Genomic DNA, 22,917 nt, shown 5'->3' on the forward strand with positions numbered 1-22,917 from the left:
AGATACTCGCCGTTGAACTCCGGAATGCTAATTGGAGGAAGTGCCAAACTTAGGCTCATTGGCGCGTCGTTTTCTCGGAGCAGGTTCATTTCGTATTCCTCATATAAGGTTTGGAATTGGGCTAGCTCTGCCTTTGCCAAAGCTGCGGCCCCAGGTGTGCTATCTAATTCGTCGTGGGCTTGCCTTAGTAGCGCCCAATGGAGGTCCAGGTGCCCTTGTAGGGCTGGGGTGACGGTTGGAGCGTTTGAGGCTAAAGTCAATGATGATTCTAATTCGTTGCATCTTCTCTGCGACTGTCGGATCACCGTGTCAATTGTGGAGTCTCCCTTTACTTGATCTCCTGTGTTGATCTTGATGTTGGCTGGAGTTCGTATGGGGGCCTTCGGTGGCCCGCTTCCGGTCGGTATGTTGTCCAGGAAGATTTTCTGATACTTCTCGACCACCTCCTTAAGGGCTGTCAGTCTTGAAGAGTATTCACTTCCCGTGGGTAATGCCGGTTGCTGGACCTCTTCATCCAGATCACAAAATTGTTGCCAGAGCTCCCTTAGTTGGTCTAACCTACCGGCATAGTAGCCTTCTCGGAGGCGTCGGTCGGCAGAATCCTTGCCATAATTTTTAATGAGCTGTTTTTTTTTTCCTTGCAGCTCGTTTTGGTCGTCTAACAGTCGATTGTGTAAATCGATTCTGTTTTGGTTTTTCTGCTCGATGAATGACGTTGACATCGTGCAGGTATTCGGTAATTCGTAGCCGACTGCGGTTCTTAAGCTAGGCTTGACAGGCGATTGTGTAAGGACGTCTTACCTGTATGTTGCCGACGTGGAAGGCGGATGCTGAAGTGTGATCCTTTGTTGGTAAAGGATCACGTCGGGGTTTAGCGCGACACGGTGCCGGACCACAGGAGATCTGGGACTGTTTGAGGGTGAGTACACGAGTGGTCGTGTAACCGGAGCTCAACAGTGTGTTGAGGTCGCGCCGCGGGACACGGGGGGTACTGAACACTTGTCGCTATCACGGGGACGCTAGGTAGAACAGGAAGATCGCGTCGCGACACAGGTAACTAAAGGAGCACGGTGCCGGACCACAGGCGATCGACGATCTGTTCTAGGGTGAGTTGACGAGAGTCACTTGGAGATGACAGTGATAAGTCTGGGGGATGTTTAGATTCGTAACTGACTTTATTGGGTTGTTGATCAGGGCTTAAATACTATTCTAACCCGGAACTGAGTGTCTACATTATCTGTTACGTAAAGCATCTGCGTTGGTGCTGCCCGGTGCTTTCGTTGACCTAGTTTTGGCCTTGGGTTCGTTGGCTGGTCGTCTAGGCTTCAATGTCAGCAGCAACGCTACCTGTTGGGCTGTTCTGCTGAGTCTTGGTCGATTGTGTCACACTTACAGCGTCGGCACTATATTGTGCTGCTACTGTCCGCCTGGTCGCTGCTCCGTATAAGTTCCGTTGGTCGTATGTTCTTGTTCGCTGATGTGTTTTTGACCCGTGCAACGCAACTTGGCTAGATCGAACCGAGTAACCTTGGTTACGAACATTACATTTTATTACTAATTATTTGTTCTTTTTTTGTTTTATTTTTTTTTAATTGTTTATATATAATTAATAATAGCTCCACTAGCTACTGACTGGCAATCTAGTCGCAGTATGTGAGAGAAGACTTAAGCATTAGCTGATCGGAACATACATCGCTAATGAGATAGTGTTATGTTCCGTGTTATTATGTTGTATGTTATATTGAGATGGGTATTCAGTAACTTAGCGGAACGCAATTCTGGGACCTCTTCTTCTAAAGCCGAGTCCTGAGCGGATCTTGGAGGGACGAAAGGTCCAATGATATAAAGACCTGCTGCGCGTGTGGCTCTGCTACAGACTACATACAGAGTAGGTCTCTGCATGCCTGGACTAGTGTGAATCACCACTTTACTGTACGTAGCTCTTAGACTTTTGTGAATAGTAATGGCGTCTGCAGGTACCGCTGGAAACTGCCTTCGGTCAATGGTAGTTGCCTGGTTCCAATTAATCTGAAAGCTTTTGATAATTACACTAACAACGAGTTACACAAACATAGTGTTTCAGATGTTTTTGATGCCCTAGCTTGCTCCAGACATCTGTTCCTCTGCTCTAAGCTAAGTTGTGCAGATTTAACTGAGTATATAGCTTCCGAGTTAAATTGATCAGTTGGAACCGAGTTCAGTTTCTCTCTATTTTACCAATCTGTGTCCTGATTGCTTGAGAAAAGGTGAATTTCGTCATTTGGTTCTTGACTTTCATTGGAAACTCTGGTTCTAAGTAAACTTATATCATCAGACGACATTTGACCTAACGCGATGTTATTGAGGGCAGCTGCAAACGGCTGGTCATCTCGCTGTCGCATTATCTCTGTAAGTTCGAAAAACTTTAAAGGGCTCTGTTCACGTCAAAAGGGCGTTTAATTTCAGGAGGCAGTGTCGAGCGGAAGATTTATCCAGATGTCTACATCTCGCGCGCTCGCACTGCCGTCCGCTCTCCCTCTCCATCTCTCCCCTAAGTCTCCGCTCTGCTCTGGAGCGCTTAAGTTAAGTTAGGCTTAGGAGTTCATGTTTCAAAGTGTACTAATAAACACCTACGCTCGTCGCGTAAAAACCCCAAAAGTACTCCCGTGTTTTTTGGGTACCATTCAGTCTTGGTGCTTCAACTATTTCCATCGATCAAGCCGCACCGCCCCAACAGGCTCCAAATGTATGATCCAAATATAGCACTGTATGGATCATGCGACGGCGTGATCCAACGATCACATACTGGCCGCAATTGTCTAAGATCGCCGAACACGATAATCGAAACGCTTTATAATTCGGATATTGCTATCCGGATCTACTTCTTGAACATTGTTGATTAAGTTTTTAACATAAAGGTAAGAAGATATTTCTGGAAAAGCTAAGGCCCTAAACTCATCATTAACTGCCTCCTCATCTATATCTTCCTCATTTCTATCCTCTACCTCCATGGACCGTCTAAGCGCCTCATCCAAACTGTCTATGGCGTTATATCTGTCAAAGTTGGCTTTAATAGCTTCCTCATTTCCTTGGTAAAATTCCTCACAATTTCTCTGAGCTAATTCTGACTTTTCGTCTCTCCACGGACAATAAAGCATTTCTAATGCTCCAAAATAGTTTGGACTATCTGTATTAACATTAAAAGAGCTGTATCCAATTACACTCGGCTTATTTCTTTCCCTTATAAAGCCACCACCACATAGGAGCTCAAAATATACTTCTCATAAAATCTCATTATACCCAGTGAAGAAGACGTTTCCGACCCCATAAATTATATATATATTTTTGATCACTAGATGAGTCGATCTAGCCATGTCCGTCTGTCCGTCCGTTTCTACGCAAACTAATCTCTCAGTTCTAAAGCTATCGGGCTGAAACTTTCCCAAAAGTCTTCTTTCTTTTGCAGGAAGTTTATAAGTCGGAACCAGCTGGATCGGACAACTATATCATGTAGCTCCCATTGGAATAATCGGAAAAACAAATTTGTTAAAATTATATCTATGGTGTTTTTATACCCTTGCAGAGGGTATTATGATTTCAGTCAGAAGTTGGCAACGCTGTGAAGGAGACGTTTCCGACCCCATAAATTAAATATATTCTTGATCAGCATCACTAGACTAGTCGATCTAGCCATGTCCGTCTGTCCGTCCGTTTCTACGCAAACTATTCTCTCAGTCTTAAAGGTATCGGGCTGAAACTTTCCCAAAAGTCTTCTTTCTTTTGCAGGAAGTTTATAAGTCGGAACCAGCTGGATCGGACAACTATATAATGTAGCTCCCATTGGAATAATCGGAAAAACAAATTTGTTAAAATTATACTTATGGTGTTTTTTTACCCTTGCAGAGGGTATTATGATTTCAGTCAGAAGTTGGCAACGCTGTGAAGGAGACGTTACCGACCCCACAAATTATATATATTCTTGATCAGCATCACTAGACTAGTCGATCTAGCCATGTCCGTCTGTCCGCCTGTCCGTCCGTTTCTACGCAAACTAGTCTCTCAGTCTTAAAGCTATCGGGCTGAAACTTTCCCAAAAGTCTTCTTTCTTTTGCATGTAGTACATAAGTCGGAACCAGCCGGATCGGACAACTATATCTTATAGCCGAATAGTCGGAAAAAAATTTAAAAAATTATTTCTCTGGTGTTTTGCAACATATAAACTTCTACGCGTGGAAATAACATTTTTTAATTAGTTCTGAATTTTGAATGTAATTTTATGAAAATCGGCTTGCCGAAGTTAACTTCCTTTCTTGTGATAATAAATATTACTATATCTTCCTCGGTTATTATTCGCCTGGCAATTGCACAGGTACACACCCAACATTTTCTATGAACCATTCTGGGTTTCCATGATAATTGGATCTTCCTGAGTAAAAGTCCCATACAAACATGTGTTCCATCACCAACAGGTTCCGCAACATAGCTAAGAATGTTTGCCGACATTTGGAATTATGTTGCACTGATCTTAAATATGTTTGCTGAAACACACTCTTAGTACAGAATAATATTACTACAAAATAATCACCAGCTTGAACAATGGCCCAGGTCAATCGGACGACTATATCATATAGCTGCCATAGAACGATCGGAAAATTGGTGAGAAAATTATATGAAACAAAATATAGCTTTGGTGTTTTTTGACATATTATCTTATAATATAGTTTTTTATATTTTAAAGAATTTTGAATTATATTTAATAATTATAACTGCAAGGGTATATAAATTTCGTCTTTCCGAAGTTAATTTCCTTTCTCTTATTCTTGTTCAGCTTCATTGTCGCTATTCGCCCCATGACGAGTTCTACAACGGTTTTTTAAAAACTCATAATTTGCAGAAAATCGGATTAACACAGGCCTTCACCGGAATCTGGCCTTAGTTCGTATCTGTCCAGCAATCCTTTCTGAAAGATGCCAGTGGAATTCTGAGGCATATATTGCAGGACGCTTGTAGGTCTAAGCATACTCGTTATTCTGCAGGGAAGGTGTTGATATGAACGTATTTATTGCTAGTTTCTGACAACGTCAATCCCAGACAACAAAATACGGCCTCCTGAGCAGAGTTCTCAGTGCCCAAAACATATTTGTTACCAAGACACTGTAGCTTTTGACGAATTTTTGAATTGCCTTTTCGAATGTCATTAGCTGCTTCACGCAATAACTTCGAAATACCCCTTTGGGATTTGTTAATATAATTAATAATGTAGCTACAGCACGCAAAAAGGTCCAAAATTAACTGGATATCCATATTAGCCCTTTGCAAAGAAAGAATGTGTTTATTATAAGCATTAACTTGTGTTTCTGCAAGTCTTCTCTTCAGATAAATAGATAGCCATTCTCAAACTCTCCCGTGTGCAGTCGCTTTATTGAACGCTCTATAAAATAAACGATATTCCACGAAAATAACATTTATTAAATTGAAGAAAGTCTATAACCGCTTAATATACCACCAGCTCTATCCGCGAACAATACAACATAGTGCTAATAAACAAAGTTGACTATATAAACCAGAAAATAAATTCTTGCTGAACAACAAGTGCGGTTGTGCGTGCACCTTCATTGAGAGACAATCGGTGCGGCAGCATCTTCGGAGTGCAAGAGAGAAAAAGGTTGCCCCATCAGCTACGCTATCGCCGATAAGGCAGCTATTCACTAATGTCGATAAGGCAGCTTGTCGGGAAAGCAGTGAGTGGTTGCAAGCTAAGCTACAACTTAAACTTAACGATTAAATCCGAAAGATACAATACAAACACAACCGACAAATACACCTTACTTTATTCAAATCAAACAATAAATACACTTAATAAAGTCATGGGTTCTTCTGCTCCACCCACTAAAAGTATCCGCAACAATGCTGGAACTGCCAGCGAACGCATCTCGGATGTAAATTCGCCTCAGCTTCTGGAGCTCCTAAAGACTCGCTTCGAGGAACAAACCGAGAAAATTGAGTCGGCCGTTCGGGAAGCTGAACAACGAATGCTCAGAAGCCTTATGGATCGCTTGGACATAATCGCCGGGGAAGTAAAGCAAATGGATGCTCGTGTCCTGACGTTGGAGCGCGAGGTTGCCGATCTTCGCTCCATGAGGGACCGAATGGGTGACGCTTAACCGGGAGGTAGAAAATCTACAAGCAGCAGGTGAGAGGGTGGGTGCACTGCAGGCCAGGCTGGCAACGCAATGCAGGGAGACTAGCTCGTGTGATCTGAGGGTTCATGGAGTTTCCTATGTCGAAGGTGAAGATCTCAAAGCTCTCTATCACAAGCTATGCTTTTATCTCCAGCTGACTCCACCACCAAAAGTCTGCGATATCTTCCGAGCAAGGAAATCACAACAAACACATGTGGATCCAGTGATAATAATTAAAATGCTAAACCCACGCGAAAAGATCAAGCTGCTTAGTCAAGTCGGAATGTACAGGCGCGAGTACAAGAAACAACTTAGCTTGCAGTTTCTGGGTTTCAATTCAGAAGCGTTCATTTATATTAATGAGCAATTGTTAAAAGAGCATTATCTCATCTTTAAAGAGGCTATGCGCATGAAAAAACATAAAATCCTTACGGCTGTCTTTACACGACGCGGCCTTGTGCACGTGCGCTGCACTCGAAGAGAGGGTGTATGTTGCATTAACAGTATGGAGGAACTTTCGTCCATTAATCATTCGCCCGATCCACTTTCTACATCTCTCACTAACGCTTCGGCTGGACCTGAAGCTGATAGCTTTCGTTCTTAGGCGTATAAATCGTTTCCTTTTAATTAAGATAGGTTTAAAACTAGTTTACTTTAAGAAATGTATAAGATACGCCTTGAATATTGAGATTGCGCCCCTAATAATCATTGATAACAACAATGCAGGATGAGGAAGTTTGTTCCATAGCTAGTGCCACGATAAAAACTATAAGTAGTTATAAAAATGGTCTCAAAATCGTTCACTTAAATGCACAAAGTTTGCTAAAGAAGATTGATGAGTTCAGATTCCTTTTCACTCAGTCTAATGTCGATGTGATATGTGTGTCTGAGACGTGGTTTGTAAATGATCTATGTGATTCGTCTATTGTTTGTGAAGGCTTCAATGTTTATCGGTCCGATCGAACTGGTCATTCAGGAGGTGTGGCTATATACGTGAATGTGAAGCTGAAATGTAAAGTGGTACTTAAACAGCCAAGTGACAGTACTATTGAATACATTCTATTCGAACTTCCCAATAAATCCCATGGAAGAACCCTTCTAGGTTGCATTTATAGACCGAATCGGACAATTGACTACGGGTCATTACTTAATATTGTTTCAGACATTTCGTTGGAGTACACTGACATCATATTGGCAGGAGATTTTAACAGCAACTTATTGTCAGAAAGCCATCTCGTAGATAACTTTAAGTCCCTAGGTTTGTTTTCCGTAAACGAAACGATCCCCACGCACTATAGCAGCCACTGTGATACATTACTTGACTTATTTCTTATCAATGACCCTAGCAAAATCATACATTATGACCAGGTTTCTGTACCAGCCTTCTCCAGACATGACTTAATATTTTTAACAAACGACTTGTCCTTTGACAGCAAAATCAATTCTTTTACGTATAGAGATTATAAAAATATAAACTATAATGAATTAAAAACGGAATTTTTGTGTTGTGACTAGTCACGTATTGACCACCTTCGTCATGTAGATTGTCAATTAGAGGCTTTAACCAACAATGTCCAGTATTTGTTCAACAAGTTTGTGCCCCTAAAGACCAAGGTGATTAAGCCAATGCAAAATCCATGGTTCAGTAGTGAAATCAAAAACCTAACCCGTCAGCGAGATGTAGCTTACCTCCGGTGGAAGCGATACAAAACTGATGAATTTCGAAAACAATACAAAGAGGCTAGGGTAAAAGTAAACAAAACGATAAAATCAGAAAAGAAAGAGCATTATAACATACAATTTAATAACTGTGTTAACTCAAAAAACAGATGGAACAAACTAAAACGGTTAGGTATAGGAAAATGTAAGCAACAGACAGAGTCTGAGGTGGATGTCGAATTGTTAAACAAAAAGTTTTTGGAAATAGATGTACCTGAAGCAACATGCAATCCGTACCTGAATACTCAACCCCTCTGTGATAATAGTTTTAGCTTTATATGTATAAACCAAAGTGATGTCCTAGCTAGTATTCTGCATGTCAAGTCCGATGCTGTTGGTCTCGATAATATGAGTCCCAAATTTGTTAAACTTTTGCTCCCCTTAATGTTGCCCCATGTTACATATATTTTTAACACGGCTATTACAACGTCTTCATTTCCGACAATATGGAAAAACGCCAAAGTTTTCCCAATTCCTAAGCTAAACAATGACTATAGACCTATTTCAATATTACCTTTTCTATCAAAAGTCTTTGAAAACCTTATGTCCTCACAGATTCAACTATACTTAGCTAATAATTCTCTACTTGATGAAAAACAATCTGGATTCCGTAAGAAAAGGAGTTGTATTACTGCAATCACAAATATTGTTGAGGATATAAGACAAAAACTGGACAGTAACTGCGTAACTTTTTTGACGCTACTTGACCACAGTAAGGCCTTTGATTCTGTGAATCATAACATTCTCTGTACCAAGCTAAGGAATATGTTTAATTTCTCAACTAATGCGACGAAGCTTATTAGGTCGTACTTAACGAATAGATATCAAGCTGTCGTCTCTGGGACGCAAGTTTCTTCTCTCCGGAACTTATCCAGGGGAGTGCCACAGGGATCTGTGCTAGGACCTTTATTGTTTTCTATATATGTCAATGATCTCCCTAGTATCCTGTCTGAGTGTGAAGTACATTTATATGCTGATAATGTCCAAATATATGTTAGTAGACCCGTAACTGAAATACATGCCTGTGTTCGTATAAGTAATAAAATGTTGGGGCTAATTGAAAAATGGGCAAAGGAAAATGGCTTGGGTATAAATCCTGAAAAATCAAAGTGCTTGGTAATTGGTAAAAAGCAACTTTCAACGCTTTCACTCCAAAAATTATATATAAATCATACGCCGATAAGCTATGAAGTGAATGCAGTTAATCTAGGGATAACATTTAACAATACTTTATCATGGAGCAACCATATAGTCAAAGCGACAGGGCGTACATATGCTCTGTTGAGAAAATTTTCATTCTCTAAATCGTTCCTAACTGAGGAAGTTAGACTATTAATCGCCAAAGTTATCCTCCTGCCCACTCTCTTTTACGGCATTAAAAATTTTTGGAAATTGTGATGCGCGGGATTTGCGCACATTAACTGTAGCTTTCAATTCAATTGTCCGTTATGTGTTTAACTTAAGACGTTTTGACCATGTATCAGAACTGACATATAAAATACTTGACCTTAACTTGACCTCCTGGATCGATCTCAGAATTTTAATCTTCTTTCACACAATAGTGACGAGTGGAGAACCAAAATATCTTTTCAATAAACTTACCCTAGCCACATCTGTGAGAACCAAAAATTACATATGCCCTCGAATACAAACACTGTGTTCCAGAAGGCAATTTTTAATAAATGGTATCCGGTTATGGAACAATCTACCGCACCAATACAAAACAATTAGGAGCGCAACTCAATTTTACAATAAAGTTAAAGATCTTTTAAAATACCAGTACACATTAGTATAAAAATTAAATGAAATGAAATAAAATAAAAAAATAAAAAAATATATTAAAAACAATAATAATAGTAACTAAGAAAATTTGATGTTTGTCATTAATATTAATTAAGAGAGCGAGAGAAATTGTTTAAATAATTTAAAAATAATAATAATATAAAATATTAACTCAATGTGACTAGCGCGATAATTATAAGTGTGCACTTGTAGCGCTAGGATATAAACAAATAAATAAATTAAATTAAAATTAAATATGTGGTTTTTTCAAACTAGACCTAAAAGCATATATGTAGTCCTAGTAACTGAGGCTCACCTGAGCGTGAGAAAGAAAATGTTCAAACATGCTAAGAAGGCTAATCAAATCATCTGATTGATCGCGAAGCAAAAGACTACGAATTTTTTGAAAGTTTTCGTGGTGAAGAGAAAGTTTTGGAGATTCTTCAGGAAGTGGCTTCAATACTTCCAATCGGAAATGGAGGGTGACAGATTGTCCAGATTGTCCGCGCACCTTTTTATGACATGAATGTCCGTGCTTATGCTTTTGGTATACAATATACGGAGCCAAATCTGTGTTTGTTACATCCACATTTACATACTGATCAATGAAAGCTATTACACTAGATATAGATTCTTCATTGTTGAAATCCACTTTCGGGGCGTCTTTCAGCCAAAACAAACCGTGAATATGAGGTGAATCTCTCTGTTGATACTGAACTTGCCAATCACACCAGTTTACAAAAAAAAAATTGATGAAATACGCCTTTCAGGAAACCTTTGTTCTCCGGTAAGATACATCTCCCTGATTAAGAAAAGGGCACATTTTTTCTATGGTACCAATTTTTTTTAAGTGTAAAAAACGATCTTCGCACTTTTATATTTTCTAACTCGAGTTGTGATAAACACATCATTGAGTTCCATTCATTAGTTTAGAAGCTACGATTCGTCAAAGTTGGAAAAAATGCAAAAAGCTGGCATAAATGGCTTCTTTAAAAATACACGCCCAAAAACCGAAATTAGTTTGTTTTGTTTTCTTTGTTTGTTTTCTTGAAGGCTGAATATTAACGGAGAATATGCGCCATTGATCACGACAATCCGTTGGTAAATCGATTTTTTACAGATTTTTAAAGGTATATACCCAAGTACAGTATTCGGGTGCAGCGACCGTTAAACATTATTTTCAATTTTCAGTGTTGGGGAACGTAAGAATTTGGTGCAAGTTGTAATGCCCTATACCTATAATCAAAATATCTAGCACACGTCACTGGGTCTGTCCTAATCAGGTGCGCCTTTTCCCTAATCTGTAAGTTCAAAGTTTCTTCTTCATTTATAACAACCCAATTTACATTGCGCTTGAGCAGTACTATCAGCTCTGGCACCTAGTTTTATCGGCCGACAGAGTTATAAAGAATGTTGGCAAATCAAATGATCTTCCCGGTGAGCCTAACTATGGTTGTATAACTTTCTGAAGATGGTCTCTTGACGTCGAGAGGCCTTTGGCCCCCACCTGGAGCCATTGCAATTCTCGGAATTCCTACATTGTGTGTCTGGTTATTCTCAAGCGAAGTTTCTAGCCCTCCAGGATTTAGCTCTTGGGCTTCTGTATTCGCTTCGGAATTGGTCCCCTAAGAAATTTACATTCTCCTGCTGGACGGGTAATTGTCCCTCTGCTAATGCTAAGTCAGCTTGAGATGCTACGAATGGAACAGTTTCGAATGTAAAGTCAGAGCACCACTACTCGTTCACTGAAACATAATGCTTTCTGTAAAGCTCGGTATTAACTAAGTATCTAATATCGTCAGCAATTTTATATATATATATTTTTTATATTATATATTTTATATAAAAACACAAATTTACGTTAAATTCTTAGCAAAGGAAAATGAATTTAATGAATATACGTTAAATTGCTTGCAAGTAAAATTTTATAAAGGTAATTTACGTTAGGATAATCGCATTAAAATTAGTAGATCATTGAAAAATTCGCAAAAGTCAGTTTAGAATACGAGGATTAGTCGTAGACTGAAGACAACACAATATTTACAGCGCTGTAACGTATTGGCCCCCCCCCCCCCCCCCCCCCCCCCCATTTTTACGTGCACGAATTTTTGGTCCTTTTAATCCAATTTTCCTTCTCTATTGACGCATAATAATGCACTATAGAGAAAGACAATGAAATACCATTGTTTTTCAGCAGTTAAAATCTTACGTTAACCTATTCAGTCAAAAAGGAAAAACATGCTGAAATTGTTATTTATTCAATCATATAAGTTAGCCGCGCTCTCTGCTCTCTCTTAGAGTTGGCAGCACTTTATACTTTTATTTTTCTGCTCTACTTATGTTTCAGCTAGCGCAAAGAAAAAAGCCGAAAACATAATAGACTAAAAACATTTAGACCAAGAAGGGAAGTTTACTTCGGCAAGCCGAAGTTTGTATACCCTTGCAGTTATAATTATTAAATTTAAAAATACAAAAAATGATATTCCCAATAGTCCCAATAAATAATATCTCAAAAAACATCGAAGCTATAATTTGTTTCATATTATTTTCCCACCAATTTTACGATCGTTCCTATGGCAGCTATATGATATAGTCGTCCGATTTTGATAAAATTAAATTCGAAATTCAGAACTAATAAAAAATGTTATTTCCAAGCGTAGGAGGTTATTTGTTAAAAAACACCGAAGCTATAATTTGTTTCAAATTATTTTTCACCAATTTTCCGATCGTTCCTATGACAGCTATATGATATAGTCGTCCGATTTCGATAAAACTTAATTCGAAACTCAAAACTAATTATACCCGTTACTCGTAGAGTAAAAGGGTATACTAGATTCGTCGGAAAGTATGTAACAGGCAGAAGGAAGCGTTTCCGACCTTATAAAGTATATATATTTTTGATCAGGATCACTAGCCGAGTCGATTTAGCCATGTCCGTCTGTCCGTCTGTCCGGATGAACGCTGAGATCTCGGAAACTATGAGAGCTAGGCTATTGAGATTTGGCATGCAGATTCCTGAGCTTCTTACGCAGCGCAAGTTTGTTGCAGTAGAGTGCCACGCCCACTCTAACGCCCACAAGCCGCCCAAAACTGTGGCTTCTACAGTTTTGATGCTAGAATAAAAATTTTAGCTGAAATGTATTGTCCTCATCAATACCTATCGATTGAAAAAAAAAAGTTTGCCACGCCCACTTTTACGCCCACAAACTTCAAGAAATCGTTAATACGAACGTGGATATCTCGGAAACTATCTAGGATAGAGAATTGGGATCTCAGATTTAGATTCCGTAGCCTTGTGCGCAGCGCAAGTTTGTTACGCAAATATGCCACGCCCACTCTAACGCCCACAAACCGCCCAAGCCTGTGGCGCCCACAATTTTCATGCTAGATACAAAATTTCAACTGAACTATTGGTCTCGTCGATACCTATCGATTGACCCAAAAAAAATTGCCACGCCCTTCTAACGCCCATAACGCTTAGATCTGTCTACCGCCGATAGGTGGCGCATTTCAATCTCGCTTTGCTGCTTGCATATCTCCATTTCCCTTTGGTCCCTTTAGCTAAGTAACGGGTATCTGATAGTCGAGGTACTCGACTATAGCGTTCTTCCTTGTTAAAAGATGTTATTTCCCGATGTTATCTCTAGGAGATTATATGTTGAAAAACACCAAAGATATAATTTTTTAAAATTTTTTCCGATTATTCCTATGGGAGCTTTAATAAATAGTTGTCCGATCCGGCTGGTTCCGACTTATATACCACCTGCAAAAGACCGACTCGTCTAGTCATGCTGATCAAGAATATAAATACCTTATGGGATCGGAAACGTCTCTGTTTGTGCCTAACCGAAGTACACACTTCTGGGTCACTCCGCGGGACAAGAGGGTAATGAGCACTTGTCGCTGGCACGGGGACCCTTTGCTGGCAGGACGATCGCGTCACGGCAATGGTAACGATGTTTACTGCGCTGAGCTGCGCTGAGGTTGAGCTAACGTGGTTAGCTGCTATTTGAGATAGCGTATTACGAGCCCTATGAGGTGCGTTGATAACTGATTTATTCTTCATTTGATACCTGCCTATATTCTACTTGGAACACGAAAGTTTAATGTAATGGTTAGTGATATAAGCAATATTCTAAAGTAGGTCAGGGAATTATGATTATGGTAGCAGTTTGCGTAGTTGGCTCGGCTGACACCGCAAATGTGCTGACTGCATTTGCCGGTCAGTGTACCGTTGTGACGGTGAGTTAGTGAGACATATAACATGCTGATTAGCAATTCTCATCAGCAGTGGGTGCTACTGAGCGCCTGGTATTGTTTATAACTTGGCTACTGCTTGATTTGTTGGGTGCTGGTCATGTTGAGCACCCTTGGGTACGAACATTTTCCCCCCATTGAGGGGTACCCTCAATTAAGGCGTGATGTCGGTCAGCCCTTGGCCGAATTGTATAGAAAGCACCTAACAAATCATTGACCGAGGAGGATCCTTTCTTCAACTGCGGCGATTCCTGTTTGTGATTCAGGTCCTTCACATCTTCTTGATGCTGCTTAACACTCCCCTTTGCGATAAAATTGACATTACCGTGGGGACTGAAATTGTGCCCTCGTAGAACTTGATCATTTGGCACGTCTATGGTATGTGGACCTTCTGCAACAAATCTAAGATATTTCTTGGTTACGTTTAGAAATGTTGAACAAAAGTCAGACTTCTTGTAGGTTTTAAATTGATGAGAAGTCGGTTCTATATTAATTGGTTTTTCTCTTGCAGTATAAATTTCAGTCAGCTGCAATGAACCATTATATGTATGTGTTGATTCTCGATCGGACGAGTCAGTGTCGCTAGTTTTTAATTGGCTACATATATCTTCAGGCTCTTTTATTTTATGATCCATCAATGCTACGTTCGTTGAATGAATTCCTTCTTCATCGAGTGAAATCTCACCTTGCCGTTTGCTTTCTTCTATATCGAATTGATTATTATTCAACGTATTTTTTCTTTCGTTTGTTCATAAGCAGCGTTCGGAATAGGGTTGATTTCCGTATCAGATGAGTTTTCCTTATTGAGATAACCTGTGATTACATAACCAAGCCTTGTGCCTTGTGCCAAAGGCTTATTAGCTCCTAGTTCAAGAAGTTCACCGGTTATTACACGAGAATATACCTCAATCCGTAAAGTTAGGTCAATGGGTTTAGGTTGCCGAAAGTCACGATCTGCTAACGGCAGTCCCTCGGGAATATTTAGATCGGTATCAATCGGTACTGACGGTTGGTCTGTAATGACTGTGGGAATAATAAATACCTCTATTAGTGTTTCAAACCCTGATGTAACTGATGAGAGCTTTAGTGCTGATCTGATTACTGTTGATATTTTTTTTGTCCGATTCCAGATATCCCAATCGGTGACATTTCCTTAAGAGATAGCAGATCTGCCATCCTCCTTGAGATAAGATTCACCTGTTATCCACCATCTATTACAACGCGACATGTTTGTAGTTGGCCGTTTGGCCCTTGTAATAAAACCTTGGCGGTCGCGAGCAGCGTATATCCTCCTAAGTGGTCGTAGCCTGCAATGGTTGCTGCTCTGGCCACTAGATTGCTAGTCGGTAATTGGTGTAACAGTGAATGATGCCGTTGCTGGCAGCTGGCCTTCAATCGCAACCAGGAGTCGTCATAGCCGCCCTATGAGAAGGCTGTGTCTGTCAAGACGTTCCTCGCTTCACCACGAAGCGAACTCTGTAGAATATGTAGTTTTTGACAGGCCGAATATGGTTAATTATGTACCAATTCCCGAATGAGATCATGGAACCGTGGCCAGTCTAGATACTCGCCGTTGAACTCCGGAATGCTAATTGGCGGAAGTGCCAAGTTTAGGCTCATTGGCGCGTCGTTTTCTCGAAGCAGGTTCATTTCGTATTCCTCGTATAATGTGTGGAATTGGGCTAGCTCTGCTTCTGCCAGAGCTGCGGCCCCAGGTGTGCTGTCCAATTCGTCGTGGGCTTGCCTCGGTAACGCCCAATGGAGTTCCAGGTGCCTTTGTAGGGCTGGGGTAACGGTTGGTGCGTTCGAGGCTAATGTTAATGATGATTCCAGTTCGTTGTATCTTCTCTGCAACTCTCGGATCACCGTGTTAATTTTGGAGTCTCCTTTCACTTGATCTCCGGTTGTGATTTTGAAGTTGACCGAAGTTCGTCTGGTCCAGAAAGACATTCTGATATTTTTTGACCAGCTCCTTAAGTGCTACTAGTCGTGAAGAGTACTTACTTCCAGTGGGTAATGCCGCTTGCTGAACTTCTTCATCTAGGTCGCAAACCTGCTGCCAGAGATCGTTTAACTGAGTTAGCTTACAAGAATAATAGCCGTCTTGGTGGCGTCGGTCGACAGAATCCTTACCATAATTCTTAATGAGCTGTTGGATTTTCCCTTGCAACTCGTTTTGGGTGTCTAGTAATCGATTGTGTAAATCGATTCTTGTATGACTTGTTTCCTCTATGAATGAAGTAGACATGTTGTGTGTCTTGGAAACAAAGAATCCTGTGAAGCTGGATGAAGCTGAGTATCCTGTGAGGCTGGATGAAGCTGAGTATCCTGTGAAGCTGGATGAAGCTGACGTTCCTGTGAAGCTGGATGAAGCTGTGAGTCCTGTGAAGCTGGATTAAGCTGAGTTCCTGTGACGCTGGAAGAGAAGCGTATCCTGTGAAGCTGGATTAAGCTGACGATCCTGTGACGCTGGATGACGAAGCGTATCCTGTGAAGCTGGATGAAGCTGTGAGTCCTGTGAAGCTGGATTAAGCTGAGTTCCTGTGACGCTGGAAGAAGAAGCGTATCCTGTGAAGCTGGATGAAGCTGTGAGTCCTGTGAAGCTGGATTAAGCTTAAGGTCCTTTGACGCTGGATGAAGAAGCGTATCCTGTGAAGCTGGATAAAGCTAACGATCCTGTGACGCTGGATGACGAAGCGTATCCTGTGAAGCTGGATGAGCTAGGGCTTCCAGGGCGGGTGGATGTAGTGAACTTAACGGGTCTTCTCAACAGTCAGAGGTTCAGCCTTTGGTAGGAAGGGGGTTGCTGAAGTGTGATCCTTTGTTGGTAAAGGATCACGGGGTCACCAAACCGAAGTAACCGAAGTAGACACATCTGGGTCACACCGCGGGACAAGGGGTAATGAGCACTTGTCGCTGGCACGGGGACGCTTTGCTGGCAGGACGATCGCGTCGCGGCAATGGTAACGATGGTTACTGCGATGCCGAACCACAGGCGATGCTGAGCTGCACTGAGGTTGAGCTAACGTGGTTAGCTGCTAGTTGAGATAGTGTATTGCGAGCCCTATTCCCAGAGGTAGGAAGTAGAACCGCGGAGTTATGAGGTGCGTTGATAACTGATTTATTCTTCATTTGATACGTGCTTATACTCTACTTGGAACACGGAAGTTTAGTGTAATGGTTAGTGACATAAGCTGTGTTCTAAAGTAGGTCAGGGAATTATGATTATGGTGGCAGTTTGCGTAGTTGGCTCGGCTGACACCGCAAATGTGCTGACTGCATTGGGGGGTCAGCGTACTGATGTGACGGTGAGTTAGTGAGACATATAACATGCTGATCAGCAATTCTCATCAGCAGTGGGTGCTACTGAGCGCCTGGTATTGTTTCCAACTTGGCTACTGCTTGGTTTGTTGGGTGCTGGTCATGTTGAGCACCCTTGGGCACCCTTCACTGCGTTGCAAACTTCTGACTGAAATCAATATACCCTCTGCAAGGGTATAATAATAAATGTTGGCTAAACATAAATAATCTTCACGCATGTTATGTATGAATATTTAAATCTAAATGTCAGCATTAGTTGTTCAATAAAATATTTAATCGAATAGATTTGTTTGAAAGAGTTCTATTAGCCGTGCAGTTCAGTTTACAACAGTTTACACACACATGCATAAAGTCATGGCCTGCCCTGCAGTTCGCCGGGACAGGTCCCGAACTACCGAAATCGCCACACGCCGGGGGCGTGGGCCTGACTCCGTTTATACCACCCGCAATGCAGATTTCTATCCACTTTTACATGGGCATGTCCTAGGCGGTCATATGGCGAAGTGCTACATTACCTTTCGCCACAAAAGGGACCGAGAGGACCCATTTTCTACCCCTTTTCGCCAGAAAAGGGACCACCTGTCGGACCATCTATCAGACCACCAATCGGTCCCTTTTGTGGCGAAAAGGGGTATGAAATGGGGTTGGTGTTTTTAATACCAAAAAAGCTGAATGCTATGAACCTTCCAAGAAAAAATACTTTATTTGTTAAATTTATTTATATTAGTATAGATAGATATTTTTTTATTTCTTTAAATTGAACAGATTCCTCAGTTAAATTTTCGGTTGTAACGTTTTAATTAATTTTGTCATTGTTATTATTATTTGATTTTGATTTGGTTTTAAAAAATCGATTCATTTACAATTGAATTGCCTTGGGAATCAACATTTCTGCATTGCCGGATTCTGAAACAACATCTAAAAAAAATAGATTTTGGAGTTTTAAAATAAAACGAGAATGGAAACTAACTTCGGCAAGCCAAAGTTTTAATACCCTTGCATTTTTTATTGTGACTAGAAAAGCATATATATATATATATTAAAACAAGTCAAATTTTTACTTATTTCACCATATTGTTCCTATGGGAGCTATAGGATATAGACGTCCGAGCAGATCGCTTTAAAAACTTGAACAGCGTATACAGTTCGCTACCATTAAAACTGAACTTGGAAACGGTATTAAAACAGACTGACAGACGGACATGGCTAATTGGATATACTTTATTCTTCTGGCAAAAATTATAATACCCTCTGCAAGGGTATAACTATATATTTTTAGTTTTTTTATACAAGCCTGTTCCCATTTAACCATGTATTAAAAGTGAAATGGAGAAAAAGTCTGAAAGAAATTGGATTAAGCACAGATGGCGCTCTAAGTAAATAGAGTGAAATTTAATCAAGAAACTAAGTATATTTTATAAAAAACACAGGTTTAAAAACAAGGAAGAACGCTATAGTCGAGTACCTCGACTATCAGATACCCGTTACTCAGCTAAAGGGACCAAAGGGAAACGGAGATATGCTAGCAGCAATGCGAGATTAAAATGCGCCACCTACCGGCGGTAGACAGATTTAAGCGTTATGGGCGTTAGAGTGGGCGTGGCATATTCGCGCAACAAACTTGCGCTGCGTACAAGGCTACGGAATCTAAATCTGAGATCCCAATTCTCAATCTTTGATAGTTTCCGAGATATCCACGTTCATATTTACGATTTTTTGAAGTTTGTGGGCGTTAAAGTGGGCGTGGCAAACTTTTTTTTGGGTCAATCGATAGGTACTGATAAGAACAACACATTTCAGTTAAAATGTATTTTCTAGCATCAAAACTGTAGGAACCGCGGTTTGTGGGCGTTAGAGTGGGCGTGGCACTCTGTTGAAACAAATTTGCGCTGCATAAGAAGCTCAGGAATCTGCATGCCAAATCTCAATAGCCTAGCTCTTATAGTTTCTGAGATCTCAGCGTTCATCCGGACAGACGGACATAGATAGATCGACTATATACTACTACTATACTTTATGGGGTCGGAAACGCTTCCTTCTGCCTGTTACATACTTTCCGACGAATCTAGTATACCCTTTTACTCTACGAGTAACGGGTATAATAACCTACCTGGAAGTGCACCATAGAAATGTGTATACGAGCTAACGGCTTCTTTCCCGGAAAGGCCATTAACATTCAATCCTACAGCAAACTCATCTCTGAGAACCCTCCGAAAGTTTTTTTAAAACCCCTTCTGGCAGCAAAAAAGATCTCATGGCTTTAATCTAAATAGGAAGAACATTTGCACTAAAATGTTTACATCTAAGAAAAAAAGACTTACGGAGGAGTCCTTTGCACCACGATATTTAGGGTCTCCTCATCTTTTATTAGAAAATATTTCGTCACGTTTGTGTCTTTCGCTCGTGTCCGTACCAGTTCCTCAAGTTTTTCCAAAAGAAATTAAAATTTGATTATTAAGACATTTCGAAGAAAAAAATATATTTAAGAAAAGCAAAATCACTGAAACAATTGTCTAAAAATAATGTTAAACCATTTTATGTATTTTATGTCTGTATGTGATAAAGCTCAAAAATAAAATTTAACGTTAAAAAGCTTAAAATTTTACCATTTATTTCCGCAATTTGCTTCTTGACTTCTCAACAACTTGTGCACACTGACGGCTGTTGAAGAGGTTCGCCTGAAATAGAAAACGAATGTACTTTACGTGACAAATTCGATCGTAATGCGATTATACATACCAAAGGAAATGTGCCAGAGTTGAGCCCTGGAACTTTTAAATAATGTGTCATTATTCCGTCATAGTCCGTCTAAATTAATGTCTATCACTAACTGTTTATCACTCTGATAGCAGTCTAATAACTTCATAAATTGATTTTAAGCTCCTACATGTAAATATTGGCCACCTGCTACCCGCGAAATAATTAACTTGGAAGGACAAGAAGACTTTTAAAATAAACTGACGTCTGAATTTTCATCGCGCAAAATTTTAATCAGGTCTTTGGCGCATTCGCGGGAGACTATGATTATTGTGCCATTGGCGAAGCTTGTCATTTAACAAACCACTATTTTGCAAAACTGGGGGTCCGTCATAAGTTTCTATACCTTACTCTCTGTTTCTAAAACTTCCATATGATTATTAAAACCTGCTGTGTTGAAAGCCCAACTATTAGACACTTCTATTTCATTTGGCGGCTGCGCTCGCTCTATTTCCCTAAATCTTTTTTTAGGCATTTCTCCTTCTCTTTAACTAATCGAATTAGTATGTGCCTGTTGCTGTTCATGGCTGAATATCACATATTATTAGGTATTTCACTTGCACAACATATATGGTGGTACTTACCTGTTGACGAAACTTTAGAACACAACAAAAAATAACACTTCAAATGTACAATAAGAAAATGAATTACACTATTTACAAAATTTGGAGCGAGCGTAGTGATGACAATCCGTTACGACTAACATTGCGCCTACCGATATCGAATAATCGATTGCAATAAAAACATTTCGCTATATAAGCCTAGTACTCACATCGACGAAAACCGCGAGCTAACCATAGGAGTGAGCGAGAGGCAAATACGCGGCTTACGCTTTTCGTCGGGTCTGCTTTTCAGCGCGGTACTCAGATGAGCTAAGGAAATACCAGAAAAAATACCTGATTTAGCGAGTGATGAATGATGAACGCCGTTAGCCGCGGCCCAAAGAATAAGAAATTTGATCTTTGGCGGTGTTCGTGCAAAGGCGATGTGGAAACTAAAAATTAAAAATGGAAGGAAAACCCCAAAATCGGCTGCAGGAGGTCAGTGCAGATCAAATAGGACGCCTAATCCAAGCTGTTCCCCTTTATTGTGGGATTTCACCGACAGGAAGCAATACCACAACAGGGGCAAATCCGCAGAATAGTTGAAGTGCTGGAGGAGATCCACTAGAGAATCCCAGTGCGAAGGAACATGCCGAGTGGGATTTCGCTCTCTACATGGACATCCTCCCTGACGTGTCCTCGTAAATAAAGTTAAACCTGGCCAAAAGATCTTGGTTACGTTGTACTAATATAAGTATCTGTTTAGCAGAACCACCAGTAATACGATATCCGACGACCTCTTCATTAGGACTCCGGACACCACCACCACCAGCTACTTGGCCAGCTTAAGCGGAGCTTGAGGACCCACTGGCTTCTATGAGAGGAGGAAAATAGGACGCCCGCTAAGGAACAGTTGGAGAAGCCATAGGAAGCCACTGTCAGGATGCTGGGCGACTTCCTGGAGCATCAGCGGATCAACTCCGTCCCCAATCCGGGACCCGCTTCCTCAAGGTCCAATATGCCTTTTGGGACTCGGAGCTGGACTGCGGTGGAGCGGGAAAGATGGCGAAGCATCCGTGGGACGAAAAGGAAGCTTTAAACTACTAATTTACATAAATAAAAATATTCGTTGAACATTCCATTTATTTTTTAAAATTATTTGTGTACCAGCAGACTCCTCCTTTTTAAATTGCTTCAATTGATTTGTTTTCCGTTTGACAACAAACCCAACTGCTTGTCAGTAAGACCAATGCTACATGCATTGCGGGTGAACTTTGAAAACTTCGGTCACACTACAAAGAATAAGATTTTTCGACTAGTTAAACTCTTAGCCGATCTAAGTACTAGGCTATATATATTAACATATGTTTGCTAAAGCCTAGTATTTAGATCGTCGAAAACCGCGAGCTAACCATAGGAGTGAGAGAGAGGCAAATACGCGGCTAAAGCCTCCCTTCAGTTCCAAAAAAAAAGTTTTACTTGTGAATCACCTTGGGAATCACCTGGGACATGTCCTCGTGCACAAGTGAAGAACAAGTGACGCTCCATATAGAAAATTGTATGGGATGTCCGCATTTTCACAAGTGAAAATTCAAATGAAAATTTTTCGAAGTCCTACGGGATTTCACTTGTTCCTTATACTCATTTTTCGTATGGCCTGTCACGTGCCGGTGACTCGTCCCAAGTGAATCACTTGGGAAAATCAGAATTTTTCCTTGAGTTTTCACTTGTGAAATCACTTGCAAGGGACACGTCCCAAGTGAAACACTTGGGAAAATCAGAATTTTTCCTTGAGTTTTCACTTGTGAAATCACTTGCAAGGGACACGTCCCAAGTGAATCACTTGTGAAAATCAGAATTTTTCCTTGAGTTTTCAATTAAAAAAATATAGAATTTAAAATACATACATATTTAATTTCATTTTAATTCATTTTAATTATATGGTATTATTTAGATTTTCAAAAATTGTACAATTATTGTTTCTGTTTTTTTGCTTCGTAAGCTTATTTTTAACGTTAGACATCGCCGTTCTTAAACCTTTGTCCGGGTCCTCTGAATCCTTGGCCAACGCTCCTGAAAAAACATATGTTTAAAAAATGCGTTTTATTTGTTTAATTGTATATTTACCTTTTATAGCTGTGTTGCAGAATTTTTATTGGCACAAAACATTTCGTCATCCACTTTCGGCTAACGGAACCCATTGAATACCTTTAAAATTTACGTACTTTAAACTAAGATCAATGCACAACATCTTAAACTTAATGTAGCACTTACCTGACTTTATTATATTAACTAAACGATTAAAGTAACTCTGCTGCGCACCATTAAAATGGATGCTTCCCTTTCAATTACTCAAACAGAATGCACCAAGTCTTCTC

The 22,917-nt window shown here is 40.3% G+C and overlaps 1 long non-coding RNA gene across 5 annotated transcripts; it reads right to left on the reverse strand.

Moving 5' to 3' along the window:
- Positions 1-17,944: 17,944 nt before the first annotated feature.
- On the reverse strand, positions 17,945-20,737 carry LOC119562634. Of its 5 annotated transcripts, XR_005221915.1 has the most exons (7): positions 20,582-20,735; positions 20,344-20,524; positions 19,980-20,011; positions 19,847-19,918; positions 19,562-19,659; positions 19,351-19,505; positions 17,945-18,158 (listed from the first exon to the last, which is right to left on the reverse strand). It is a non-coding gene; the product is annotated as an uncharacterized LOC119562634 (long non-coding RNA). The 5 variants fall into 5 exon arrangements; XR_005221913.1 differs by having other exon boundaries at positions 19,980-20,524; positions 20,582-20,736; XR_005221914.1 differs by lacking the exon at positions 20,344-20,524 and having other exon boundaries at positions 20,582-20,703.
- Between the last annotated feature and the right edge of the window lie 2,180 nt (positions 20,738-22,917).

This window comes from Drosophila subpulchrella, unplaced genomic scaffold (genome assembly GCF_014743375.2).
Source record: "Drosophila subpulchrella strain 33 F10 #4 breed RU33 unplaced genomic scaffold, RU_Dsub_v1.1 Primary Assembly Seq77, whole genome shotgun sequence".
In the NCBI taxonomy this organism is placed as follows: domain Eukaryota; kingdom Metazoa; phylum Arthropoda; class Insecta; order Diptera; family Drosophilidae; genus Drosophila; species Drosophila subpulchrella.